This window comes from Hemibagrus wyckioides, linkage group LG08 (genome assembly GCF_019097595.1).
Source record: "Hemibagrus wyckioides isolate EC202008001 linkage group LG08, SWU_Hwy_1.0, whole genome shotgun sequence".
NCBI classification, from domain to species: Eukaryota; Metazoa; Chordata; class Actinopteri; order Siluriformes; family Bagridae; genus Hemibagrus; species Hemibagrus wyckioides.
The window spans coordinates 8,284,382-8,295,834 of NC_080717.1; the positions used below are offsets into that span (position 1 = coordinate 8,284,382).

Here is an 11,453-nt window from a genome sequence, read left to right on the forward strand (position 1 = left end):
GTGATGCAAGTGTTTCCGCGCCAGTTAAAAATACGGGCAATGTGTACGCGACGCAAAATCTAATTATTTCTTTGCAAAACCTAATTAGGCATTAAAAAAAGGTTAACGCCAGCGCCTGAAACCGTCCTTGTTTAATAATCCCATTACTGACGGCTCATCATGTATAAAATGGCGCAGAAGGACACAAAGTTTCCACTTGTTAAAGTGAATCTGCCAGAAAAAAGGCGAGACAAACAGTACTGTAAGCCCTACTGTAGGACGTATGACAGCATAGGAGACGGAATAAGATGAAGACGCCGTAAGTAACATGTCCATCGTAATGTTTCTTGTCGATCTATTTCTTTTCTTTCGTCTTTTTTCCTTTCGCGCAACCTGCATAATGTTTATTTTCGTGGGTTGAAAATCTTGAGTGTTTTTGATCTGAGGGTTGGTGTTGGTGGGGCGATGCGTTTTTTCTTCTGCCAACACGTTTTCGCTGCATTGCTGTGATCATTAAGGCTACGTGGCGAAGCAGCTCTAAATAAGGCACTATTCTCAGAGGGATCGAGACACCAAAGTACATTGCATGCATCCGCTTTTACATTCAAAACGCATCATTCTAAACGCTTTCTGTAGGTAAATAAGTAACATCGGGTTGACTTTTTCGTTGTTTTTCTTTTTGCCTTTAAAGGTGCACGACAATGCGAAACAGTACCGTTTTATAAAAACGAATGTTTACTATCAACATAAAACATATTTTAACACTTAAATTAACCAACAAAGTTCTTACTTATTTACAGTTTTATGCGTGGTTTACATTGGCGTAAAGAACGATTTCAAATTACGCATGCCTTGCGTAACGCGCATACGCAATTACATATCTCGGAGTTTTTTTCTCTCTCGGGTTTTTAAGTTTCACACCAATTTATTGGTTACAATGATTTATTGCTTAAACATATAATGACGCATTTTGTCATATTAACATAACGGCTTTTTTGTCTAGTCAGTTTAATGTATTGTGACACGAATCCTAATGTGAGTTAATCGTAACATCGAACTCCTGATTATTACTTTTATTAATTAAAACAACAAGGTTATTTTTTTAAACAAATTTTAAGTCAGTCCTTTCAAAAAATAAAAATAAATAGTGCATGCAATTATATACAGATATTAAAAAATGCCGTAGGCCAAGGCTGCGTATTTATTTTATCTGTTGCTATTTGGCAGGCGAACAACTAATCAGCGACTAAAACATCTAAAGCAGTTTCGTTGAACTGAAATAAATGCTATGGCAACCAGTTAACTTTTTCCACCCTTAACCTTTTTTTTCCTTTTTCAAAAACGGATCCATCACTCCGGTCTTTCCGTCTATTCGGCACAGAAACCAACAAAAGCGGCTAGGGCCTGACAAGTCAGAGACGATAAAAAGAGCAAAAAGGCAAGAGAAATCAAAGGCTGTACCTTTAGAAAAAGGGCGGAATGCGCTTGGTGTCGGAAAAGAGGACTGTAGTATTCTCTGTGCAGCTGTATCGCACCCCAGAAAATAAAGAGGTTTAAACAAACAGGGAATGGAAAGAGCCGAAACGGACGAAAATCGGGACAAGAGCGCGGAGAAATAAAAGAATGGGGATGCGGTAAATCGATTTCCGACAGAAGGCTTTAAAGAAAGAAACAAACAGTGCGCAAAACCTCAAAAGCACCAGTTTTTCTTCTCAGATTTAAGCTCAAACAATCAGTTAAAGCGGGTTAAAGGGCCATTTACGTACACATAAATCATGTATAAATAGACTGAATGCCTATACATTTAAAATCAAGTATGAAAATGTAGATTTCTCAATCTTTCCATGAGCTTAGGTTATTGGAACTTAGAAATCAGGGTGACGCACATGAAAAAAATAATCTAACTAGTGTTAAAACGTTTAATGTTATGTATTTATTATTCATTATTTTTCGACCCCTGTGTCTTTCCCTGTTTCACTTAAAATTTTAACCCGCTTTTGGCTGAATGGAAGAAAATCTCTACTATTCTTCTAAATTATTCACATTATTCTTGTAGCTTTTCTTAGATGACTTGACCACATTTAATTGATGAGCTCATGATTGTCAACACAAATCGCCGAGGCGTTGCAGAGATTTCTAGTTTGACACCAACTATTGTTACTGCCGCGTTCATTCACTTACATTTAAAGGAACATAGCCTAAATTGAATGAACTGGCGAAAACAAAACAGTAAACTGTCATCTGTACCGTTTTAGTCACCTTAAAACAAAGCTTTGAGATATAGGATCTACACTGGTGTTTACAATTCTGAGACCACTTGTGAAAATATTTCTATTTTGAATTATTTTCTAATTTAAATTGCAAATTGTGTTATCAGCAATAACTTGATGGAAAATAAAATATATAAAGAAATATTAGAAATATATTAGAAATATATTATTTTTCCCTTTTCTTTCTTTACTTATATTTCTTCTTCTTCTTCTTTTTTTTAAAAAAAAAAGAAAAAAAAAAAGAATTTCTTATTATTTGGTATGTCCCACTTTAGCTTTTATGACATTATAGACTTCACAATTTTGTGTAAAACCTGGCCATCCATGTTAGATCAAATCAACCAGAGTGCTTCAATGGAAGAGATGAAAAAATTGACCTTTTGTAAAAAAGAGTTACCATGATAACTCTTAATATAATATCACAAATTTGACAATATTCAAATAGTGAACAAGAAAAGTAACAGGATATTACATAGCGTATATTCACTACTATGATATTCACTATCCGATTGTTATACAATTATACCGACTGTTGGACCGCGCTGTATGAAGCTGGCAAATTCGTTTTTACAGAATATTACCACAATTAAAAAATAAAAAAATAATAAATAAGGGATTCTTTAAATCTATATTTATATCCGCATGAACAAAGATACATTCACTGTATGAGCGATTCTCTGCAAATACAGTTCATGAGCACTTTATGGCTGAATGGATTATAGGTGCATTCGGCGGGTTTCAAGGCGAACAAAGTGGAAACAAAATTCACTTCCAAAATAAAGCCAAACAAGGGGTTGCATGTGGTCTACTTACAGATTAATCCCCAAAACCTCTATACAGTTTATCAGCTCATCATCAAACAATCATCAAGATCTAAATCCAATTTTTCAGCAAAGAGCACAAATTATTTTTGAATTGTTCGTCAGTCTCTGGTACATGATACAGTGCTATGAGGCCATGTGAATCAAATGCACTGTATATATTCTCGAATTTGCCCGTACAAAGTTATTAAAGCCCGGCATATTAAATGCGTAATAATTAGCTAATCACTTGCATCAGCTGAATGCATGTAAAATGTGCTGTGCAAGAGATCCAACTCAGAGACCGACAAACGCTTGTATTCAATTAAATACTTTTAAGAATAAGTAGAATTTATACCATAAAACTAATGTAAATAAGATGGTATCAAACATCCATCGTTGTGATGAGCTCATCAGATATTATATGTATAGGGTGTTTTTTTTTATTAAGCATATATATATATGCGTATATTTTAATAACAGATGGGGCTATTGGGACTTTAGGACCTATAAAGACATCATATTAAGAAATGAATTATTGACAGGCTCGGGCAAACAGGCCAAGGTGGAATTTTTTGTTCAAGAAGCACTTTTTCTAACTGCCCCGTGGAGAATTTAATGTCAAGAGGATCATATCAGCATCGTTATTAACTTATCAAACACAATCTCCGAATGACTTAATCAAACACAAAGGAGCTGGAGCGAAAACACGGCTGTAATAAAGCCTTTAAAATATGACGAAATTATTTCCCGTCATTTTCAGGCAACAAATTGAACATTTATTGCATATATATTAAAAATTATACGGCTTGGTGTGGAGCTGATGTCTCTGTTATTGAGGCGCTCCCAAAGGTGAGGCCACGAAGGATCCATTTTTTCTGCCTTGTTAGTCCCACTGGAGGATGCTGCAAAATTGCCTTGAAACTGTTAAACCGATTCGGAAAAGAATTCATAGCTGAGGTCTAAAGCACAATTACTCCTCGTTTGTTAAATGTCACACTGGACGCGCCACAGCAGTGTTTCTAAGCAAATATGGAAATAATGCAAGAGTTCGTTTAAAAGTGTAACAGTTCGTTAAACACTGCGTGTTAATTTAACAACTGGCATTTTGCTCTATAGGCCCAAAAATGAGGGGTGAAAACTTGGCCGTACTCCTCCGTAATTTAATTATTAAATCTGACGAATCCTCAGCTACATAGGCTTGATTATGATTGGTTTCATAAACATAACTATTAATGCGAAACAGTGCAGGCCTTGTGAACTGAACTGGACACTAAGGCTCAGAGGCCTGCTCTTTGTGAGTGCAGATGAATGGCCGTTGTCACACACATGATCTGTTCGCACTATTAAATTGTCAAAAAGGAAGGATTTCCCTAATAATGCTTCTCATGAAGAGTTATGGAATTCGGCGTTTGTGGGGACAGAGGACTAACAAGGGTTACTAAGGGAGGGGGACTATTAGCATAGCGCTGAGAAAGTGCCCGAGGTCACGCAGAGTTCTCATCAGTGGTCATGACATAGACCTCACTGTGTGGTCAGTCATACTCCCAGATATAGGCATGTTCACCTTTATATCATTTCATAATAATAGCGAGTGACTGAGATGTGCTACAATTACAAGTCTTTATTTCTGGCTTTACGATCCATCCATGGATTATTATAGTCCATAATTATAGCTTTCAACCTATTAACTTGCCTACAGAATGCCTTGTGTGGCCATAGATGTGTGTATAGTCCATCAAGATTAAGCGCTGTTGCTGACAAAGGCCGTAAGGAAACCTTTTTTTCTTTTTTAACCTCCATCCGTTTTGTGTTATATGTTAACAATTCGGCCCAATCCATTAATTCTTTTTTTAAGCCAAAAACAAATCAGTGTGCAGTCGGCCACTCGCCCTCTTTTGTGTCCATTGTCCCGCTGCCCTCACGTAAAGATTTATGCATTTTTGATACTAAATTCCTTCTGTCATCGACGCTGCTCTCTTGTTGACTTTTCTTGACCTGGCGACCCGTTCCCCAAACTTTCCCATATTTAACGCGGACATTTTCCCTCCTTCTTTTCTATCAGGACTCGTTAGTCTGCTTTTTTGTTTGGCTGTTGAATGCGATGCCCTGTTTGTTCTGTTCTTGAACTTCAGTATGTACATGCACCGCTGCCCTGCCCCTGGCCCCGTCCTGTACGTTGAGCTGGATGTTCCTCTGACTGACTGAATGCCTTGTCTCTACAAATTCCCTCTTTGGCTGCCCAGCTTGCTAATTAGTTAAACAAACGCTTCCATTAATGATTCCCTGGGCTGACTGAGCTGGAGTCGTTTTGTTCGACTCAGCTGCCTCAAGCCGAGGGACTTCACTTGTCCTGTTGGAGACCAATTGGCCTCTCTGACCTGGACTATATCTGCCGGACGGGCCTGTCCGGAGGTCCATCACCCCCTAACCATCAGCAGGCCAAAGGCCAGCGCCAGCTGCTTGGACTGACACCCGCTACAAAGGGCTCGAGCAATGGCGCCTGTCATTATTTGAAATTTGCTCTGTTGGCTCAAATCATTTCTCGTTTCATTTCATATTCAGTACGTTTTGTGTACTACAGGCTATTTACTGCAGGTTATCTTAACATTTTTTCAACGTCAATTTCGGTCATACGCCATCCGAATCCACTATAAACCAGCTAAACTGCAACTAAATGATAACCAAGCTAAATGATATCTTCAAGCACATCTCCTCGGGCCCAGAGTAGGCTAATAAAAACTAGACAAATCAGGCGCCAAATCCGGAAACGCTGCTACCCTGATGGCCATGATTTCCAGAAGTCTCTCCACCGTGAGCGATGAGTCTAGGCCCAATTTTCCGTTTGCTTTGCAATGTTTTGCCATTTGACCGCTCCGCGGAGGTCTGGACAGAAATGGACGCTAATTGCCTGGACTGTAACAGTGTGGAGCCTCGGGCGATCCGGAGCGCGCTTTGTCAGTGCCTAATTGACAAGGGCCTGTCTGTATTTTGGAGCAGCTGGTCCTGAACGCGATCCCGACACGGCCTGTGTCCGCCTGGAGGAGTCTGAGAGGGAAAAGGCGCAGTTAAATAGAGGGAGATTTATTAAAAACTCCCCGTGGGTGACGCGACGTTAAGTAAGATATTTCCGAAGGCGAATCCACCAGAGCATTGCCCTTATTAATAATGCACGCGCCAATTTAGGACAATTAAGCAGGTGGCATTTCTAATAATTCTCATTGTGGGTGGTGGGAAAAACATGCGAGCGATGGTTTATGAAAAATTATGAAATCACATCGGGGATCATAATCGTTCGGAAATAAAAAGAAGAAAGAATCAGACAACACTGCAATATTGCTCATTCTTGGTCATAATTATGTGGCAAATGCAGCAACGAGCCGTGCTCCGTTAAGTCACCACATAAGGCAACCCCCAAAGTGCCATTTTGTAAATCAAATTATCTTATTTAAAGACACTATAAAGTAACTCCATCCTGGGCTCTTGAATCTTAAAGGAATACTTTTAAAAGGCACATGCTGAAGTCCATCAATTTAATAAATAGCCCATTCTTTCGTCTTAAGCCATATAGTACACAAGGCTATGGTTTGAACGAGTCAAGTGAGACTGAGGTGGTATTGTTTGCTTCTAAAATGGAAAGACTTTCTCCGACTTTCCCACTGCCCGTCTGGGAGAATGTAAAGAAATCCTTTTTCTTTCTGTGAGCTTTTTTTAACACTGAAATCGCGATTTTTTCGTGTCTTCTCACGACGCTCCCCCCCGTGTGTCAGTGCAACAATGCGCAGAGAGAAGCACCCCGTAGGAGCGCCGCAGTCGGGGAGCTCTCGGATTGTTCTGGACATCTTTAGATTTCATCAATCAAAATGACTGCGGTTTTCCATAAAAATGCTGAATTTGGGAGCGGGTCTGAGAGAACTAGGTAGAAAATGCGACGCTGTCTCTATCGATGATAAATGGCCATCTTTTGACTGAATAAACAGAGATACGTGCTCGAGTCACTTTCATACATGTTTTTAGCTGGAAAAAAATAACGGGTTTGGACTGTTATTGCGCTGTTTGTGCTGAGATGTAGATTAGGTTTAAGTATATCCTAGCCATGTGTTTTTTCTACTACAGTAAAGCAATAGGCTGCAGACCATTATATGCCCTATTCTGAGAAATAAACAGGCTTCTGCAGAAATAAAATAAATGTACATGTTTAATAATTGAGTCTTTTGGGTAAGTTGCATGCCCATGTAAGCCTCTGGTTATAAAAACACTAGATATAGACATAGTTATTTCAAATATACTATTCACAATGAACTCAGTTGCAACTGTTACTCAGTTTCGACCCACCCTATCCCATGCTAATTTTTAGTTATGAACATTAAATCAATCTATGTTCCAACTATAATGCATTATTCAGCAATTACAGTGAAACTAAAGCACTATGTATATTTTCTTGTACAAACTAGGTGTGCATTAGGATAACCTAAAAGCATGGACATAGTAGTCTATAACGTACAATGATTTAAGATATATTTAATGCACCGTAATTAGTTTTCAGAGGAAATTTTTAAAGACACACAAAGTACACGTTTCTAGATAAAATGATACATATGGCACAAAAGGTGGAGCCTTGAGGGTACTACCCAACCGACAAGGACCTTCTTTCTGGGAATGTAGGAAATGTAGAAACTAGTCTGGCCCATGGTTCCTCTGTGTTTAAACAGGTTAACAACAATTAATGTCTTTAAAGTCTTGTTGTAGATTGTAAACAAAAAGAACACCACCAAACAAACAATTATCAAATATCAGCAGTACTCTCTTGTTTAGCTGTTTTTAATCTAAAAGGTTTTTCTTTTATTTTTCACTCATTACCTTGTAGTCTTGCTGGTGAGACTATTATTGCTATTGTGAAGAATTGTGTTCATGACATAGAATAAAATGACAATAACTCTATAAATTATAATGTGGAATTTTACATTCTTTGTTCAGTGAAAAATAGCCAAGTGTGGGCTCCATGACAGGATGGCTTCATTTGCACCTGAACACTTCTGTTCTCAACACCTTATGCTCGTCGCCTAATAAAATCAAATGGCAGATGAAAGAAGGGAAGAAGCGGGATTGTGAGGTTTGAATCGACATTGGATCGGTTTGAAGAATTGTTTAATTTCGGCTCTTGGTCGAGATACAGGTCGCTAATAGAGATCTAATAGCTGATGGGTGAAGGCCCGTTTCCGCGCGCCCAGCTCTTATTGCGCCCCGCCGTCTCTGCTGTAAAATAGAGCCCTAATCGGATTGAGGTATTCCTCTAGGAGACCTCCGGCCAGAGGGAAGATCGTTATTAAAAAAGTTAAGTGCAGAGAGAAGAATTCGACATACTGTTGAGGCCTGATGAAAAAAGGAGAAAGTGATCTATATCGTCGACAGACCTGGAGAGCCACTACAACTACTATCACTTTTTTTTTGAAGCTGCTGTTGAGATGCGAAGGCCATAAGAATGATACCATTCAAAACGAACTGACAAAAATGATTTTGACCAGACACGTCTTTCAGTTTACTACTTATAAAAAGCAAACTAAAAATAAGTCTTTTAATGATCTTTTCATCAGCCAGGTATACATCTACAAATAAGCTCAATTAAAACACTGTATTATATTATGACTTTATTATTATCCTGTGTTAACGAGGGAGAAAACACTTTCATAATTATCTTTTTAATAAATGTTTACTACAACACATAGGTTGTCTATAAAAACTAACCCACTGATGTTGTTTTAATATACTTATCTGAGAGCGTATGCCTACAGGACTTCATCATATAGGTGAATAATATCTTAATATGGACAGTTAATAAAAGGTGGTAGGCAAAAATAAGTGCTGAATGAAGCGATGAAGTAATCGGAACAATGATAAATTATATATACTGTAGGTGTTAATGCAACAATGTTTTTGCCAAGGGTAATAGCATAGGATTTTCAACTGAATGTCAAATATAATTATCTGAATAAGTATCCAAATTCTGTTGGAGCACTGCAAACGTTTGATTGGCATTGAGTGACCCATGCAGGAGTGGTAAACATTCTCTCTCTCTCTCTCTCTCTCTCTCTCTCTCTCTCTCTCTCAGAGTTTGACAGGCGCATTGAGGCCTGTCTCTGCGCCTGAAGCTCTCCCCCCACAAACACAGAGCCGGATGATTGATGAGGGAAAGGGGCAAGGCCGAGCATGCACACTATAAACCTCCATACACACGGCGGCCTCAATGGAGGCGGGCCTGCGCGCGCAGTCACCGGCACCGGCCGCGCGCTCAATAGACGCCGGCGCGAGCAGAGTGAAGGCAAGCGGCACAGAGGAAAGGTGCTCTGTTGTGCTCTAATCCAGTTAGCTACTGAGCCACCAGCGCGACGAAGGCACGGAGCAAAGAGGCAGAGAGATGGGTGAAGGAGACAGGAAGGGTGAACGACTGGGGGGATTGAGGGAGAATTGCAGCTTTAGTCCCTGCTGAGAGAGACAAGAGGAGAGAGAAATAGTTAAAGGAAGCGAGGGAGTCTTTGCTTTCCTGGGAAGACCTGAAGCTTGAAGAAAACAGCCAGCGCGTCGAATTTAAATCTAATTTTTGGGCTTGAAATAGCTACTATAATAGGAACCTAGGCCTTGTAAACGGAACCAATACTTGAATCACGTATAATTTCTGTAAAGAGCCAAAAAAATATGCGAGAATAGATGATAAATATAATGGTTCCATTTTAGTTTCGGGTTCCAGTTGCTATAACACACAAACTGATGCCAACATAATAACAAAACATATGCCTATGCATAAATTCAGAAATAATCTGACACCAGTTTTATGCAGAGGATGCCTTTCTAGGCTTTGTTATTCTTTAAACGGCTTATTCATAAATGCTAGTCATGCATAGCCTTCAGCTGAAAATTAGAGGGAAGGAAAAAAATGAATCGGCGCATGTAGAGAGATTAAAATAGAGGACAACCAAAATGCTGAGGAGACGCAATAGTCTAACGTTTCTTGCGTATACATTTTTTGCAACTCTTGCCAGGTATATTATCTCTGGGGAGCTTACACCACTTCTTTTCAGTAAAATTAGTGTCAGAGGGAAGGGAAGTGAGAATGAATGGGCAGCCATGGAGGCTTATAGTAAGTGCCCTTTGCACGTGCCCTCTCCAGGCCATAATCTCTGCACTTCTGCCTCTGCACCTCACGCGGTCTGTTCAAAAGCACAATTAGCAGGCCCTCATCTCCCGCCAGGGCCGCCTTTCATATAGCCAAGCACTGCGACAAGGTATCCTGCAGCACAACGCTTTTTTTCTGCCTGGGGTGATGGAGAGAGAGAGAGAGAGAGAGAGAGAGAGAGATGGCAGTAAGTTTGCCTTTTGTGATTCACTCAGCAAGGTCATTTTTTTCCTTGGCTTACTCCCTCTTTTTCTGAAAATAGAGTCAAAGTTTTTGTTTTTTTTTTACTTTATTTACACAATGGGAAACAAAAGTTTTACTACTTTATTTTCTAGTTAGCATTTTGTATCAATTTAGCTATGTGTGGCTACATATATAGTGTCTATATTTCATTCCATTGCAACTAAAGGTAATAAGCAAATGCTGTTTTCTTATTGATTTTTTAATTATTAAAATGTTGATGCTTGTTACTGACTTTCAATACTATACCAACTGAAAATAAAGGACATTATACTGTATTGCCTTTCATAAAAGTGTGTTTTATTAAACAACCACAATAAAGAGTTACATATCTTATAGTCTATTCATTGGAGCATAATGAAACAGGTGCCATAATGTTGTCAGAGCATAGTGGTTAACAGTTCAAGGTAAAGCTAGAGTACATGATCACTGTGTATTTGTGATTAGAGCAGGGGTGGGTGGCCATATTTGGAGCCACGGGATCTTGTTAATCAAATTCCAACTTGGGATTTAATTGCTTAATTGGTATGATTGTTTAACCATAGGAATCCATTTCACCTGTTCAGTGAGATTTGATTCTGTCTCTGTGAGAGTTTGTTCATTGACTGAATGAGCTGATTGGGTTTGATGTTATCTGGATAAATGGCACTGCAAAGATATGCTAGAATCAGATGAATAGATAGGAAACATTGAATTACATTACTAGGTACAGTATTTCTTGTGGTACTTGTAACAGTAGTTGCTTGAAGATAAATTATCTCCTTTTTTTCATTCATTCTTTCTTTCTTTCTTTCTTTCTTTCTTTCTTTCTTTCTTTCTTTCTTTCTTTCTTTCTTTCTTTCTTTCTTTTTTTTTACAAACAGCAAGTAGCTGAATTAGCAGGGCATGTACAAATAAGAGAATATTAAAAATGATACCATAAACCAGCAGTTTACTGACACACTTCTGAAAAACAATTGCACATAATGGTTTCGTAACAATTCCAAGTAGCTT

General features: G+C 38.7%; 1 long non-coding RNA gene across 1 annotated transcript; it reads left to right on the forward strand.

The window, feature by feature from the left end:
* On the forward strand, positions 1-10,783 carry LOC131357496 (uncharacterized). Its single transcript, XR_009205276.1, has 2 exons — positions 1-298; positions 9,159-10,783. It is a non-coding gene; the product is annotated as an uncharacterized LOC131357496 (long non-coding RNA).
* The last annotated feature ends 670 nt before the right edge of the window (positions 10,784-11,453 follow it).